Source organism: Podarcis vaucheri (assembly GCF_965113315.1).
Source record: "Podarcis vaucheri genome assembly, chromosome: 4".
Classification (NCBI taxonomy): Eukaryota; Metazoa; Chordata; class Lepidosauria; order Squamata; family Lacertidae; genus Podarcis; species Podarcis vaucheri.
Genome location: NC_138762.1, coordinates 107,989,720 through 107,998,015, shown reverse-complemented (window position 1 = coordinate 107,998,015; position 8,296 = coordinate 107,989,720). Strand labels below are relative to the sequence as shown.

General features: G+C 42.2%; 1 long non-coding RNA gene across 1 annotated transcript; it reads left to right on the top strand.

The window, feature by feature from the left end:
- The first annotated feature begins 3,864 nt into the window (after positions 1-3,864).
- On the top strand, positions 3,865-5,082 carry LOC309530968. Its single transcript, XR_014218993.1, has 2 exons — positions 3,865-3,978; positions 4,660-5,082. It is a non-coding gene; the product is annotated as an uncharacterized lncRNA (long non-coding RNA).
- Positions 5,083-8,296: the final 3,214 nt, after the last annotated feature.

Here is an 8,296-nt window from a genome sequence, read left to right as displayed (position 1 = left end):
AGTTCAAGAAATCACAGCTTGTCTCCTAAAGATTCCTTTTACTACAGCATGCAAGAGCAGATTGGAAAATCAAATGCACTGCAGCTAATGTTTCCGTTTTAACAAGCTCTTCTCTTTGAGACCCACTTTCAGTAGAATATATGAGTTACTGGCTTTTTCAGTCTATTTTTTCCCTCAGCAATAGAATTTGTTCTGTCTTTTCTACCACCTTTTCAAATGGAATACTTTTTCCCCCTTCTAAAAGAGCATCATTTTCAGCAGAGCTGCACACCCAAACGATAGATGTGAGATATGGAGGGGGGGGGAGAAAACCATTAGATGTATTCACTTTTCCTGTTGCTGCAGGATTGCTTCTTACAATGCATTTTATAGTGCTTTGTTCAGTCTGGTTTTTATGTATCTCAGATAACAAGCTTCCATCACTTTTCTCAGCTGTTAGAGAAGAAAGCCAAAACCATGCGACACTTCAGCACAAATGCTTTCCCATTTCTTTGAAAGTCCCTTTTCTCCATTCCCCTGAAACTCCTTGAATGACACCCAAATTCACAGAAATTACAATTAGTTTATATTATTTTGTAACGATCTATAGCCAAATGCAGGCGCCACCCACATCGCCATCAGAGTTCCACCAAGGCAACTCCCATTCAATTTCCAGCCTTTCTAACATGTACATCTCAAGCCAAACACAACATTAAGGGAGCAATGTAATGTAGATGAAGCTGGCATAAAGCAAGCTGGTGTAAATTAAGCTGGCATAAAGTTACACCAGAAACAAAACCTCATTCAGCAGGAGGGCTGCTGCTACTGTGCCCAAGCCTAGCAAAGGGGAAACAAGTCTTTAAAATAGTTTTATGCTGTGTTGACAGGTCATGTGACCTAGCAGAATGGGCTTAGGGGACAACCTGCCACCCATTTCTGGTCAGCTGAGCCATCTTGTCATATGATTGACCGCTAAATGCGTGATTGCAGTGGTTTATCTTTATTTTTAAAAAACATATATAGCAACCACTAAGGAACCCAGGCTGGATCAGGACCCTGTAAAAGTGGGGATGGGATCAACCCTCCCAATGTCATTTTTGCTGATGGGAACATATTATCCCACTTCCCATCCCCCAAACCCTGCTATTTGTCTCTAGTCAAGTTAAAGGCAGTTAAAAGGGACACGGGTGGTGCTGTGGGTTAAACCACAGAACCTAGGACTTGCCGATCAGAAGGTCAGCAGTTTGAATCCCCGCGACGGGGTGAGCTCCCATTTCTCGGTGCCAGCTCCTGCCAACCTAGCAGCTTGGAAGCACACAGCACAAGTAGATAAACAGGTACCACTCCAGCGGGAAGGTAAATGGCGTTTCCATGCACTGCTCTGGTTTTGGTGTTCTGTTGTGCCAGAAGCGGCTTAGTCATGCTGGCCACATGACCCGGAAGCTGTACACCGGCTCCCTTGGCCAGTAAAGCGAGATGAGCGCCACAACCCCAGAGTTGTCCACGACTGGACCTACCTTTACCTTTAAACAACATTCACTAAATCGTCAATAAAACAGCAGAGTTTATAACTCTATTAAAATCAACTAGCATACAGTACAGTGGTACCTCGGGTTACATACGCTTCAGGTTACATACGCTTCAGGTTAAATACGCTTCAGGTTACAGACTCCGCTAACCCAGAAATAGTACCTCAGGTTAAGAACTTTGTTTCTGGATGAGAACAGAAATTGTGCTCCAGCAGTGCGGCAGCAGCAGGAGGCCCCATTAGCTAAAGTGGTGCTTCAGCTTAAGAACAGTTTCAAGTTAAGAACAGACCTCTGGAACGAATTAAATACTTAACCCGAGGTACCATTGTATATAAAAGAGGAAACAACAAGGTTTAGCCCAGTGCCTAAACAAATAAGTTGTTGGAAAGGCCCATGGGCAGATGGAAAAGGCATCTTCTTCATTGCCTTCAGAGCTCTTCAGATCAGGGTGGAGACTTTCTGCATTCTTTAAACTTTAAAAAAGATAATCATGCTCTTTTCAGGTGCTCCAAAGGTAGTCTCTGTGGTTGCTCAACATTATATTTTGGGGAAATGTCTTTAAGGAAGAACTGCATGCCTCTCTAACATACACCAGTTCAGCCTCTTTGGAAAGAAAGTTCCACAATCATGGTATTGCAACCGATAATGAAGTGCTGAGTATCTTCATATTCCACAGATTCTTTTGTATGCAAGAATAAAATTAGAATCCAGGAAAAGCTTTCTATAGGAAAAAGTAAGTCATTTTTTACTCTTCATTGTTCTGCCCAGTCCCCATGGGCCTAACTTGTGCAATTTCCAGGTTCTCCTTTTGTTCACCTCATATGACTAACATGTTCCACAGTTAGTTATACTAAAGAGATGATAAACAACATCATACTTACAGACTTACTTGTATCCTTATAATCCCTTTACCTTCTATAAATGGTTAACATTGATGCTGATGACAGCTTGTAGTAAATGTAACTGATTTATTACAGCAAATAATCAGCCAATATTTACACAGCAATATTTCCTAGAATTGTAGAGTTGGAAGGGCCCCTGATAGCCCAACCCCCTTCCAGTGGCAGACTTGAGTACTATGGCGCCCCATGTGAGGCCAAAATGTGACCCCCAGCAGCCCTCATGCTGCCTTCTGAAATGCCTTTCTGGTAAGCAGGTGCCCAGCTTTGAAAAGGAGGTGCAAGGGCTCTGGCAAGGTACTAGAGCCCTTCCACTTCCTTCCCAAAGCTGGGAAAGTGCTAACTAGGTTTTGGGAAGACGGGTAGTTGAATCTTTACCGCTCACACAACCCTAAATCCATCCCTGCCCTTGCAATGCAAGAATCTAAAGTATCCATGACAGATGGACATCCAACCTGTTTCAAAACCTCCAAGGAAGGAGAGTCTACCATCTTCTGAAGCAGTCTGCTCCACTGTTGAACAGCTCTTGCAGACAGAAAGCTCTTCCTGATGTTTAGTCGGAATCTCCTTTTTTGTAACTTAAAGCCATTTGTTTGGGTCCTACCCTCCAGAGCTGGAGAAAACAAGCTTGCTCCATCTTCGATGTGACAGCCCTTTAGATATTTGAAGACGGCTATCATATCTCCTCTCTTTTCTAGGCTAAACATACCCAACTCCCTCAACTGTTCCTCATAAGGCATGGTTTCCAGACCCTTGATCATCTTGGTTGCCCACCTCTTCACATGTTCCAGCTGGTCAGAATCTCCTTTCTTGTAACTTGTGGCCATTAGTTTAAACTCCCTTAACCGAGACTCCTAAGGCTTGGTTTCCAGACCCTTGATCATCTTGGTTGTCTTCCACTGCACGTATTTCAGCTTGTCAATATCCTTCTTATATTGTGGCACCCAGGACTGGACACAGTACTCCAGGTGTGGTGTAATCAAGGCAGAACAGAGTGGTACTATTACTTCCCTTTAATATACTATGACAAACTAGCCCAATTTGGCTTTCAACCATTGCACTCATGTCCCGATTGCACATTTCTCACAGGTACCTGGTTGATCACTAGTACAGGATGCTGAGTTAGATGGGCCTTTGAACTGAACCATCAGGGCTCTTGTACTCCAAGTTCATGCTGTTCAATGTCACTTTAACTGTCAAGATATTCATCTTGGGACTTGTAGGCTAGCACTGTGCAACAGGTCTCTTCCCCTTTCTGACCCCTTCCTGCCCCTCAAGCCTATGGAGCAAATTTTTAGGGTGGGATGGGAGCTGCAGAGGAGGGGAAAGTTGTGTTGCCCAAGTGGAAGCCTTTTGTGCAGGCAGAATGGCAGCATTAGATAATACAACCCACAGTTTTTAGTTTGAAATCCTGAAAATTCTCAGCTGGAAATCAGAACACAGAAACACCTAACTGAATTTCGGCCATCAGGATTTGTTGGTCAGAGGAAACGGCCTGAACCGACTTGAAAGTTGTGTGAGAGAAAGAAGAATCCTGCTCTTGAGACCTCATTGTCTTTCTTGCACGAGAGGTATTCCTTTTATTTTTCTTTATTTCATTTTTCCATTTCATTTGCCTTCAAGGCATTATGTAGAGTTCAAAAAGCATGTGCTGCATGCCGATTGAATGTTTGTGAGTTGGGGAGTGGGAAGCTTTCTGCAGGAAACGTTTAACTTGAAAACAGTACAGTGTTGTCATTTCTTATACGCGTTAGCTTGGTATTATGCTTCTGGTAAACAGTTTTAGAATTACTTATGAAGGTACTTGAATGAATGCCTTAGCACATTTTAAATTATTTACTAACTTTAAATAATATGTATGACAGAGAATAGTGAACAACTAGCAAATCAATAGCAAAGCAAGTTATAAATTTAGTGTGGCGCACAAAACACATCAACTCAAAAATGTATAAATGGAAGTTCTAGGCTAGAAACATGAAGCTCAAAAGCAGAACTAACCATATCACCCAAAAGTGATTATGATTGGCACTGGAGCAGAAACCCAATAGATCTAATGGGGAATATTAATTTGTGGAAGTGGTGTTTGTTTTGAGCTAGCGCTAACTCTCCTTTCATATATAAGGCTGTCTTTCAAGACTAGGTTAGTGCCTTTCAGAATTAACACACAGTATTATGTACTGCTGCTAATTATTCCAAGTTGAATTTGCAAGCATTCACTTTGGTCTTTTCATCTCTTCACATCTCCTAAGCAGAATGACATCCCACTCTAACAGCGTCTCCCTGAAGTAAAAGCCCCAAGAAGGTCAGAAGAAAAACAAAGCATGTTAGCCTAAACGAAAATGAAGATAGGGAATTAAGGAATCGCTTTCTTTAAAAACAACAGCCTTGCAGCTTAAGCTGTAACAGACATGAAAGAGCAAGAGAACAAGATGTTCACCTATGTATTTACGAAGAGAAGAATCACTTTCTTTCCAAAGGGATTATTTATTACAGTCCCAGAAACTGCCGTGATGCACTGACTGCTTGACACGGTTATAGAAAATCAATGGGATTCAATCTGAGAAAGTTGTGTTGCATACATTCAAACCTGACAGTTGCATAAATCAGTATTTCAGGCTTTTTTTCTTTTTCTTTTTGAAAACCATCAACTCTAAATAAAACTAGATTCAATTGTATACTTCCCCCCTCCTTCCTTTAAGGCTGAGGTTGTGACTGATATTTCATTTTTCTTCAGAAAGGCCTCTATTACCAATTGGCATTCAGCTGCCCTGTATGGCTGAGTGATGAAAGATCTTTCTCTCTTTATATATATAAAAAAATCTGATTAGGGAACCTGTCTTCAAAGCATTTTCACTTGTTCAGATTTCTCTGTTTTAGAGGACACTGAGGTGAAAACTTCTTCTAGAGGAACTGCACAGTTACAGACATTCCTTCACCTACGGGTAAACTCAATTCCCTCAGATAGCCTTTGCCCTTTCATGTGGCAAAATACTATCTTGTCATTTCAGTATTTTCTTTGTACTATTATGGTAGCAGAGAGAAGTACCACAAATGTGATGCTATTTTAAGCTTAACCGTATACTTAAACCCATAGACGCATGGTCTGATATTAGTATTTTCCAACTAACACTGACCACAATTGCTGCCATCTTATACATAATGCAAACTTGCTGCTATGTCAGCATATTCCTTGCTTTTACTACTGCTTCCCAAATTTTATGATTGGCCATTTGACATGATTACAGTGTGTAGATCAATGTCAATAGCTCTCACGGTACCAGATGAGATTGTGTGACATATCTAATCGAGGGTATGTGCTTGAATGCTGATATTTTTTAATACTGGCACAAATAAATATCAAGAGCAAACACAACGACATTTTTAGACTTTATAAACTAATTCAAGTACTGTAAAGGGATAAACATGTACAAAAATATGCATTTTTTTTTTTTTTGGTAAACAAAGCTTGCGTAGAACTTTCACAGTCAGATGAGATACGTGAAATCTTAATGTGACATATATGCTCAAGGGATCTGAACTGACCAGGAATGAGAATTTGGGCTCAAGGCAAATAGCTCAATGAAGATGTTGACTAAGCGAGCAGAAGTTTTGAAAAAGGCAAAACCCATGCTAGTGTCACAATTAAAATGCACCTTATATTTTCAAATGTGATTTGAGTAAATTTGGCAGCGTTAATAAACAGAACTAGAGACAACCTAGTAAGTTAACTTTTGTTAGACACATTTATACTTACTATATAATGTTTTCAAAGAATGCTTTTATAACATGTATCTGATCTCTTTATTCTATCCTTTATTTTTTTATTTTAATTTTAAAGAGTAGTAAATAAAGTTGTGTTTTTAACTCAGTTAACCTGAAAACCTGTGATCTTTGCAGGGCAAAATGTATCAGCTTTAATCAGAAATAGTTCAAGCCTTAGTGACTGCCTGGGTGGGTGTGAATGGGTTTTGCATACAGGGAGGCTAAGAAGTAAAGAAGCAGGTTTAATCTTGCTAGGATATTAGAAAGATTTGCAATGTTGGCCATCTGGATTTCTGCTACTTTAAACTTTGGGCCTATGGAAATGAACGTTGTCCCCATGCAGAGAGCAATACTGAGACCATTCAAACTGGATCTTGGAATAGAACAATGCCGTTTTCATATTCCATTTGGCTTTCTGGATTTTGCGTGTTTAGACCCAGAGACCTCCCCCTTAAATAAAACACACATTTGAATCAAATTTTAGTTTTGGTTTTTGGCAGAATTTAGGCCACAACTTTATTGATTACAGAAAAGTGAGTGGTTGCATAGGCTCTGGTTCTGGTTCGACTAGCTCCATACACCCTTGCAGGTAGCGCTGACCCAGGGCACCAGCATAGGTCAGCCAAGGGTGAACACCTGAGGTAGGTGAAAAGCCCGGGAACAGACTCTGTCCACTCCCCAGATGCTCCCCTGGACTCCGGCACGGGCACAACTCCCTCTCGGGGGTTGACCAAACCAAGCTGAGTCCCTGGATTCCTTTAATGGAATACCCTTCACATAGGGATGGCGAGACCGTTCCCCAATCCCTATCACCTGAACCAGTGCCTACCTGCAACCTTACAAGTTGTGATGAATTGCTACATGGCAGGCGAAACCCAAATGGCAACAGCCAATCAGCCAAGTGGGGAAAATTCCTGCCATGCCCCTGTCCAAATGACAGATGACACACGACGGCATATCAAGGTCAATCACAAAATGCCCCAAAAATAGGGAGAGGTGGGCGGGTGTTCTGAATGCACGGGCCGAAAGAGGAAGCTCTGGGTCACGTGCAAAGGTATTGTCAGGGAACTGACATCGGAGTTAGAGGCGGAGGGAAGGCTCTCAAATGATGCTGGAGAAGGGCCCAGCAGGGAGAGAGGCAGCTCCGCAGATGGGGAAGCAAATTAGCGCAACACCAGGGATATAGAGGGGCTGATGGGGGAATCGGCGAGAGGGCTCCAGGACTCTTCACCGGACACCAGCGGGGAGAGCACAGGTCCTCCGCTACCCACCCTGCGCAGAAGACTTCCGCGCAGAGAGAGTAGGAGGAGACTGGGTGTCAAACAACTTTTATGTTGGAAAAGATTTAAGAAACGCCCACTGACGGATTCTGCTAGCGACTGAGGCAGCCACGAAGTGAAGGGCTGCCCAGACTGAAAGGTTTAGCAAGGCAACAAAGCCTGGAGAGTCGGCAACTTACGCACGAGCAACCCATACACATTACAGGTATATATAGGTCCCTCGATCCGTTTAGACTGCACCCCATTGGCCAGATTAAACCCGACAATGAGGGACCTACCAATCGGGTGTTGTTTCTGTCCAATATACCCACCCACAACCAGGAGGTCAGTCTCCAGGTCTCACCGCAACACGTGCCCTCTTTTAGGGAGGACACAATCTATGGGAAAGAACTTTTGTTTCCCAGAATATGCAACTATAAAAAAGTTTTTTCTCAATACTAATTGGGAGAAGGCGACATGGGACAGAAAAGCCAGAGGTGGGGAAAAATGAAGAAACCAATGGAACAAGAAGACCAGGAAGTAGAAGCCAATTGGGGAATTGATTACAATTCAGAGAAGACTTTAACAGCAGAAATCCAAGGCAGCAACATGTAACTTCAGGCCTCTCTTTTTCCAATTTTTGCCTGGCACAGACAGACATTTGATTGTTTTTGCCTGGCCACAGAGCTCCATGAGGAAGAAGGAATAGTTTGAGCAAATTCACTCATTAATGCCATGCAGAAAGACACCTTCAACATTTATAAATTTTCTAGTATTGCTGTAGAGGGCCAAAAGTACGGCTACAATACTGTTCTGACCACATTTTAATGTCCCAGTGCCCATTTTGACATCCCAAAAGGAATGTGTT